Below are 9,540 nucleotides of genomic sequence, written 5' to 3' on the forward strand. Positions count from 1 at the left end.
GCCACGACTGGACCTAGTGGTCAGGGGTCCCTTTACCTTTACCTTCAAATGGCAGTGCTTTTGCAGGCAGATGCTACCTAGCTCCTCCAATGGTGTCCGTTCTTGCTGCAACTGTGCTTCACAGCGTGGTCAGGTCACAGTTGCAATCTGTCAGAGGATTGTGAGGTTTGCCAACTGCCTGGTGAAGGAAGGGGGCAAAATAGCATGCAGCACTGACCTGCACTTTGTTCCTTTTCAGCGAGATACCTCCACTTCCTGTACGTCTGCTGCAACAAAGCAGTAGCAGTGGGAGGCAGGATAAGGCTTGGGATGAGCCTGTGTAGAAACTATGCATGCGGGCCATGTCAAACACAGGACAGGAGGAGTAGACAGATCTGTCTGTTTCTGGTCCATTGCAATTTCACACATGCTCATTCATAAGCCCTTGAGAGGCTCCTCCTTGAGAGGTCCGGAGGGTGGCAACACGAGAACAGGGCCTTCTCTGCAGTGGCTCCCCGTCTGTGAAATGCTCTCCCCAGGGAAGTTCGCCTGGCTCCTTCATTATACACCTTTAGGCGCCAGGCAAAAACATTCCTCTTTAACCAGGCCTTTGGCTGACCCGATCAACATCCTATACCCTTTAAAATGTGGCTCTTTTTTGGGGTGGTGGCGTGTTATTGGATTACTGTTTTCATTTTTATTTCATATAGTGTGACCTTTTTGTGAACTGCCGCGAGACCTCCAGGTATAGGGTGGTATATAAATTCAATAAATAATAAGCACGTGTGTGCATGTTTTTAAAGAAAGGAAAACTCCAACAATGTGTATTTAAACATGCACTTAGGTTTATCACAAAATTTACCGCATATGTTTTTTCTAAGTGTGTGTATGTCTGAGCCTATGTTATCCTAAAATATGGGGTTTTTAAAGAGACAAGAACATTATTATTATTATTATTATTATTATTATTATTATTATTATTATTACCCCACCCATATGGGTGGCTTCCAAAACATACAAAACCATAATAAAAATTGCAAAATGCAGAGAAGTGCAATATCTGATGATTACTTTCTGGTTTGTGTTGTAGCCCAGGAGGTGCGAATATATGTCTGTTTGCTTAAAAATGAGGACAACAAAATACTTGTTGATGATCTGGCCCTACAAGGGAGGGGAACAAGGAAGTCTTTCCTCCAGACCATGCCCCCAGGTCTACCACCTGCCTACCTCCAGCACCTCCACAATATCCAGAATATTCCCTGAGCATCTCTTGGTTCACTGTAACTCAATTCTCCTTGTGCAAAAACCTTGGTAAAAGATTGCAAGACAGGAAAGAGTTATCTGACAAGTACAAATGAATGATAGATTTAATTAAGAACAGACAGCAGGAGAAACATATTCATCAATAGTTCTATAAATACGAATGTACATAAAATCATATCATTGCCCATTTAATTCCTCATATTGAATTATGAAATCCATTAAATACAATATTGCACAAGAGCCAAACATATGTGAATGGTATGATAGCCTATTATTTCGACAGCAAAGAGAATTTTCATAAGTCATTCATACTCAACTGAATTAATGCTAAGACTTACTGCTGGCTGTTAATTATCCTCTATAAAGATCTGGTTATTGTGTTCAGCCTTAGTAAAGGGAACAATCGTTATTGTGTGTGTTGAATGAACGGTTCCTGGGGAAAAAACATGCTTCCATGAAATTTCTAACTAGCAGGGCTTTGCTGCACAGAAGGAATGCTCTAGCTGTGATTTTAGCTTTCCATTCTGAGATTTGGATGATGAATGTTTCTTTTTGATAAAAACAGCGGACCATGAATCTCCAGGGTGCGTGTTGCTGTTAAAGTTAGGAACATGGAAAACTGACATACGAGTCAGAGCATTGGTCTATCTAGCTCAATATAGTCTACACTGACCGGCAGAGGATGTCCTGGGTTTCAGGCAGGGGTCTCTCCTAGCCCTACCCAGAGATGCTGCAGAGTCTGAAGGGCAGCCAACCGAATATGCACCCAGTATTTCAGAACCTCAGTGACACCTATAGACTAGGACAGGCATAGGCAAACCCGGCCCTCCAGCTGTTTTGGGACTACAGTTCCCATCATCCCTGACCACTAGTCCTGTTAGCGAGGGATGATGGGAGTTGTAGTCCCAAAACATCTGGAGGGCTGAGTTTGCTTATGCCTGGACTAGGAGGAGAGAGCAACAGAATGTAGCTTGATGCTCTGCATGTGCTGCATGTGAGTCAGCAGCAAAAAGTGAGAAAGATGTTTCAAGCACCATAGGTATAAACAGTTTATAGTACCATAAATGCTATCAGATAGTAATAAGTAGACCAAGAAAGGTGAGAGTTCTCTCAGTTTCAACCACAGATGAATTTCTTAATGGGGCAACCGTCTTTATGATTTGTCATAGGTTAAGTGATATATTAAGGGACGCGGGTGGCGCTGTGGGTTAAACCACAGAGCCTAGGACTTGCCAATCAGAAGGTCGGCGGTTCGAATCCCCACGATGGGGTGAGCTCCCATTGCTCGGTCCCTGCTCTTGCCAACCTAGCAGTTCAAAAGCACGTCAAAGTGCAAGTAGATAAATAGGTACTGCTCCAGCGGGAAGGCAAACGGCGTTTCTGTGTGCTGCTCTGGTTCGCCAGAAGCGGCTTAGTCATGCTGGCCACATGACCCGGAAGCTGTACGCCCGCGCCCTCAGCCAAAAAGCGAGATGAGCGCCGCAACCCCAGAGTTGGTCACGGCTGGACCTAATGGTCAGGGGTCCCTTTACCTTTAAGTGATATATTGGGGGGATGACCCCAAGGTCGGAGGAAGGGGGCACTCTGCCCTGGGTGTCACCACTGAGGGGGGTAACAAAATGCCGGGTTGCACTCACCACAGGGCCTGCAGCGAGCCATGCGGCTCTCCTGGGAGAGACCCGATGGCCTGGGTGCTTGCAGGCTTTGCGCTGCCCAAACGGTCTGCCCACTGCCTCTCCCTCAGCTGTAGGGCGGCTGAGTGGGAGGAGGCAGGCAGACTCTGGAGGCCCTATGGGTGACTTGCCCCACCCCTGGGCGCCTCACCCCAGGCGCCTGAGCAGCTTCCTCCGCTGCTGGATGACCCCAGCTGACATGCAGGTTTTCCCTTTCTGAATTTGAAATAGCCAGAAATATATTTACATCGCTTTATTTCTGACTTTGCAGCCCTACAGAAAACATGTCCGATCACTTCAGACTCCATCCAGCAAGAGGCAAAGACTTCCTGTACATACGCAAGAGGAAGGTCTCAAATTACACACTTCACAAAGTCTTTTCCAGCCTGTGAACTTCCGGGAAAGTTCTTTCCCACAGCTAGCCATATCACATGATGTCAACAAGCTGACTGTCTGCAGCTGCGATGTTCTCATATTGTAACAAAGTTGGCATCCTCCAGCTGTTTTTAACCACAACTCCCATTAGCCCCAGCCACTATGGCTGGGGCTGATGGGAACTGTACAGTGGCACCTCGGGTTACATACGCTTCAGGTTACAGACTCCGCTAACCCAGAAATAGTACCTTGGGTTAAGAACTTTGCTTCAGGATGGGAACAGAAACCGTGCTTCAGTGGCGCGGCGGCAGCGGGAGGCCCCATTAGCTAAAGTGGTGCTTCAGGTTAAGAACAGTTTCAGGTTAAGAACAGACCTCCGGAACGAATTAAGTACTTAACCCGAGGTACCACTGTAGTCCAAAACACCTGGAGGACACTGGTTGGCGAAGGCTGATGTACTGTTGTAGTATAAACACCAACAACCGGGAAACACTGGCCTGCGAGCGCTCCAGTTGGAGAACAACCTTTACCCATGGGCTTTGAAGACGTTTGAACTCAGGACGAAAGGGAGAAATGAGCTAAGAGGAAGGCACGTTTGGCAAACCCTCACCTTGATCAACTCCCACCCGGAAACCTATATCCCCACTGTGGAAGGACGTGGGGATCCAGAATTGGCCTCCACAGTCACTTACGGATTCACTGTTAAAACCGTGTTCAAGGAAGACAATCTTACTCGGCTACGAGTGATCGCCAAGGAAGAAGACTGTTTCGTCACCATTCTTCCTGACAGTTTCAGATGGGGGACATTAAATGCTTTTGAAAGTGCCAGTTCTATATTTAGTAATTATGAGTCAAGAATATGTCTGGTTGTGTGTGTGCACGCGCAAGGGAAATGTTTCCAACAGCATGCCCCTGGCTTACAAGGCACCTTAACAAACACAGTTGTGTTCTGCCCCTGAGATGTGCTGCCCTTTTGCTGTGATGGATCAATTTGAGGACTGCTTGCGATTCTGCACAATGCAAACCCTTCCACATGCCCTCTTCTGTCTCTTGAAGAGGAAGGAAGGAAAAGGTGAGAGAAAGAACTTAGATGGGCGGCTAGCATTGAAACTGCAGGAAGGCGATTTGAGAGCAAAGCGCTACCTCAGAAAGAAAGAGTTACAAATTCCGTGAAGGGGACCTTGAAATTCCTGATTGTAACTTCAAGAGCTGCAAGGCTCAAAAGGATAAACTGCTGGACAGTCTTGAGAAGCCTGATAACTTGTGCCTACTAAATGTGAATAGTACAGTGGTGCCCCGCAAGACGAATGCCTCGCAAGACGGAAAACTTGCTAGACGAAAGAGTTTTCCGTTTTGGAGGTGCTTCGCAAAACGAATTTCCTATGGGCTTGCTTCGCAAGACGACAATGTCTTGTGAGTTCCTGCTGGTTCCCCCCCTTTTTCTAAGCCACTTATCAGCTGATCCGATCAGCAGATAAGACGCTAGAAGCCGCTAATAGCGCTAATCCGCTAATCCGTCAATGGGCTTGCTTCGCAAGACGAAAAAACCGCTAAACGAAGAGAATCACAGAACGGATTCTTTTCGTCTTGCGAGGCACCACTGTAAAGTCTCTTGAGAAACAATTACCCTACCTTATCCCAGGACCACCAAGTACCCCTATTTTACAAGGACAGTCCGATTTACAGAAGGTTTCTGATGTGATCCTGAAATGCCCCGCTTTTTCTTAGGACGCATAACAACAACAAATTATACCCCGCCCATCTGGCTTGGTTTCACCAGCGACACTGGGCGGCTCCCAACAGAATATTAATAATAATAATTAAAAAGCGACAAAACATTAAACATCAAAAACTTCCCTAAACAGGGCTGCCTTCAGATGTCTTCTAATAGTCAGATAGTTGTTTATTTCCTTGACATCTGATGGGAGGGCGTTCCACAGGGCGGGGGCCACTACCGGGAAGGCTCTCTGCCTTCCTCCAATCTTCATCAGAGAAATGTTGGAGGGTATGTTATCCCTTGCCTTCCTTTCCTTACACCTTCTTTTCAGCAACCAGTGAACACTGCATAGAGTGCTGTTACATCATTATTTAGAATATACATTTTTTTTTCTTAGTGAGCCAAAAGGTTTCCCTATTTCATGGACCAATATGAGCAGATACACAAAGCAAATATAGCGAGTCTGTTGCACGCACTTGGTGACTATACAACTTTTAGACGTCTGAAGGCAGCCCTGTATAGGGAATTTTTAAAAAATGCTTGATGTTTTATTCTGCATTTGTATTTGCTGGAAGCCACCCAGAGTGGGTGGGGTGTAAATAATAAAATTATTAATTATTATTATTATTATTATTATTATTATTATTATTATTATTAGTGGGCCACCCATACCACCAAGCTGCCTGATCATGATTAAAGTAAACACTTTAACTCAGAACTTAAAATAAAGTACTTAAAACAGAAATAATATTTGCCCATAGCCATTTGCAAGGCTGAAGTAGAGTACTTAGCAAAATACATGTTCACTTCTGGATAGAACGTTCTTTATTGATTAATTGCCCTATAAATCAATACTTTATGGTGTGGTGTTAACAACATAATTCAGGGTAGAGATGCCCTGGAAAATACTTTTTTTTTTTTTTTTACTTTAAAATATCATTGTTCTCTTAAAAAGAAAATTATCAGTGTTACACCTCTAAAGGCTTTAAGCTACTGTACTTGCTCCTTTAAACTGGGGAAAAGATAAAAATGTTCTTGTTTAATTAAATCACTGATGATGAGATCAAATGCAATCATTTACTGAAGCTGGAACTATAGGATTGGGGAGTAGAATATATACTTTTGCGATTTATTTCAGTTTAAAAAGAAGGAAAGACAAACAAGGAATGACAATCATAATGTGCTGAAAGAGGGTATTTATTTGCTCATAAAATTGCAAAATGTAACTGCTTGGGAAGGTTGCAGTTTCATTTCACTGCTGTGAGATTTGGCGATTCCTCTTACAGAGCTGATCATTATTATAATCCAACCAGTGAAAGATTAAAACAAAACTTTTTCTTTTTAAAGGCAGTAAATTTGGGGCAAGTTTTATGTGGCACCCCTCCATATTATGCTTTGTTTGTTTTTTGGTGCTGTTGAAGCAGCAGATAAGCACATGAGATGTTTTAGAAACAGATTTCTTTTTCTATATTTCTTTCCCAAGGTAAGAGTATAATGAGAACCGAACTTGAAATCAGTCCATTGCATTCATTGGAAATTAGACATCTCTTTGTATCGCCCCGATTTCTAAATTGGTCAGGCCAGAGGAAACAGCAACAGTCCTATTCCGCTGATAGGGGATCTTTTTTTAAAGTTGAAGTTGGTTGTTTTTGAAACTAAGAAATGAAGTTCAAATAACCGATTTCCTCCTTGCCCATTGCGGCACCCTTACAACCCTACACCAATTATAGCTTCTTAGCTCACGTTGACGCCTATTTCAACTCTAGCTTTTTCATTGCCTTTCGTCTCCCATAGCATATCGTCGCCCTCCCTGATGAAAAAACGTGAATGTAAAGAAGAGATTGGCAACTGGTAGCCCTCAGATTGGATCCAGTCTTCAAAGCAGCATTGTCCAGCCCCTATCTCTTTTCTCCTTCCTATCTGAGCTGTGAAACAGCTCAAAAGGAGGAAGACATAGATCTGAGTCTGTGAGCAAGAGGAGGACTTCTCGTTTTAACTGGTGCGCTCCAATTATTCTCCCTGTCACCTTTTTTTCAGGGAAGTCACACCAGAAGGAATGGAGACTGGGCTGCAACACTCGTATTTCTCCTTAATTGCTGCGTCCCACCTTCTCATTCCAGATGAAGGGGAGTGGCAGTTTGGTTTGCCAGAAGGCTATTTCAAGTGACGAAATGGCCATACAAGGAATACTCCATGACAAAGGATCTAGAGCGCTCGTTTCCCAACCGGAGGCCATATGGCCTCCTTGCGGTCCCCAGGATATTACAAGAGGGCCACAGGTGACTGCCAGGAGTTCCAGGAACAAAGTATAAAAGGGAGCTGGCGGTTAATAGCTGGCAGCCTGCCCAGGATGCTTCACAGAACTTGCCCAAGGTGTTTCTCATAGCATAGATAAGAAGGTGCTGATAGAATCTCAGTAGGTTGGTAAGTTTAAAAGTAAAGGTAAAGGGACCCCTGACCGTTAGGTCCAGTCATAGCCGACTCTGGGGTTGTGGCGCTCATCTCGCTTTATTGGCCAAGGGAGCCGGCGTACAGCTTCCGGGTCATGTGGCCAGCATGACTAAGCCACTTCTGGCGAACCAGAGCAGCGCACGGAAACGCCCTTTACCTTCCCGCCGGAGTGGTACCTATTTATCTACTTGCACTTTGACGTGCTTTTGAACTGCTAGGTTGGCAGGAGCAGGGACCGAGTGACGGGAGCTCACCCCATCGCGGGGATTCAAACCGCCAACCTTCTGATCGGCAAGTCCTAGGCTCTGTGGTTTAACCCACAGCGCCACCTGCGTCCCGCAAGTTTAAAAGTAGAGAAAAAAAAGAGGAAAAATTACCTCCCTGGGTAGCAAATAGCACTAATTACAGTCCTGTTACCAGCAGAGATCCGAAGCCCGCTTGCTAAGCCATCGCCATCTTGGAATCGCCCTACCTCCTCCTAGAAGAGGAAGTCAGGGCCACAGGTGAAAAATACGCAAAAAAAAATTATTATTTAAAAAGAGTCCTGATTGGCTGGCTCTCTGCTTGGTGAATCGTAAGTGGGTAAGGGAGGGGGGCACCAGGGTGTGGTGCTCCTTTTTGCCACGTGCATTTTCTTGGAGCAGTCCTGGTTTGTTTCCGGTGGGAGAGGGCCATCACTGAGGCTCCCGTTATGACCAGTGCATCCCACAATCCAGAGCCCCCAGGTCAGGCAAGTTCGGTGCTGCAGTATGGGTAGGGTTGGGCAAGCCAGAGCTGGGTCCAGTGGCAGCCTGGGCCTGACTGCAAGGCGCAGGGCGCCATCCACCCATGCTTAGTGGATCAGGGCCTTTGGATGTTGCAGAGGGGCAAAGGGCCCATCAGCAGTGTCAGCCTGGCTCTGCAAGGCGTGGGGCGAAATTCACCCCAGCGCCTAGCCAAGTCTGGTGCTGCTGACGTGCATCTAGTAAATAGCTGTCTACTCAGAAGCCACACTTCCAGTGGGACTTACTCCCAAGTAAGGGTGTGTGGGGCTATATCTAGGCAGCCAGGGCTCCTCCGGATGACAAGATATTTTTGCAGTAGATCAGTGAGGACCACTTGCTTTTTAAAATTCTCCCATATATATAGAACTCCCTGTGCACCTTTTGGAATGTATCTGTAGATTTTCCCGTGTGTCAAATAAGTGGGGTCAAGCAAGTGTTGTTTACTTTTTTTAATACATGGAAGATGGATCGCCCTCATGCACTAGGAAAGATGACCCATGGGGTCCCTTCCATGATTCTATGGCTTTCTGCTTCAATGTTTCATGTCAGGGAACTGCCATCAGAGGCAAGAGGAGAGGTAAGACGCTCCAATGATGCAGGGGAGGGAACTAGCAAGGAGAGAGAGAGCACTTCTGCTGGGGAAGGAAATCCAGGGGACACCAGGGAGAAAGGGGAGGCTGAGAGTACGGTGGAGGGGAGGCTCCGACTCTTCCAGTGAAATCAGCGGAGAGAGCACAGGACCTCCGCTTGGCACGCTCACGCTGCGCAGAAGGCTTCCGCGCAGAGAATCTAGGAGGAGACTTGGTGTCAAAGAATTTCTATGTTGGAGGAAGTTTAGGAGACGCCCACTCACGGATTTTGGCAGTGACTAAGACAGTCGCGTTGTAAGGGCTGTCAAACCAGGGAAAGGTTTAGCTATACGACCAGCTTGGAGCAGTTTGCAGTTTACGCACAAGCAACCCCAATTCTCATTACACATTATGTTCCTATCATTTTATGTGATTGTATTTTGTATGAATTACAAAGAAAACATGTGCCATTTACAAACAAAACTTTTAAATAGCTACCTTTCTACCAGTAAGATGGGGGGAGGGGCCGTGGGCATAGCCAGGATTTTTGTTAGGGGTGGGGACAGAACCTCAGATTTGTATTGATTTTTACTTATTTGGCTACGCCCATGGGGGGGGCACACCACAGGAAGGAAACAAGGTTGGAAGGGGGCCACGATCGGAAAAAGGTTGGGAAACACTGATCTAGGCCATGAACTAATAAGCGGAGGAATGGAAACAGGTAAGCATATTACAGCGAAAACAATGTG

This window comes from Podarcis vaucheri (assembly GCF_965113315.1).
Source record: "Podarcis vaucheri genome assembly, chromosome: 1".
In the NCBI taxonomy this organism is placed as follows: domain Eukaryota; kingdom Metazoa; phylum Chordata; class Lepidosauria; order Squamata; family Lacertidae; genus Podarcis; species Podarcis vaucheri.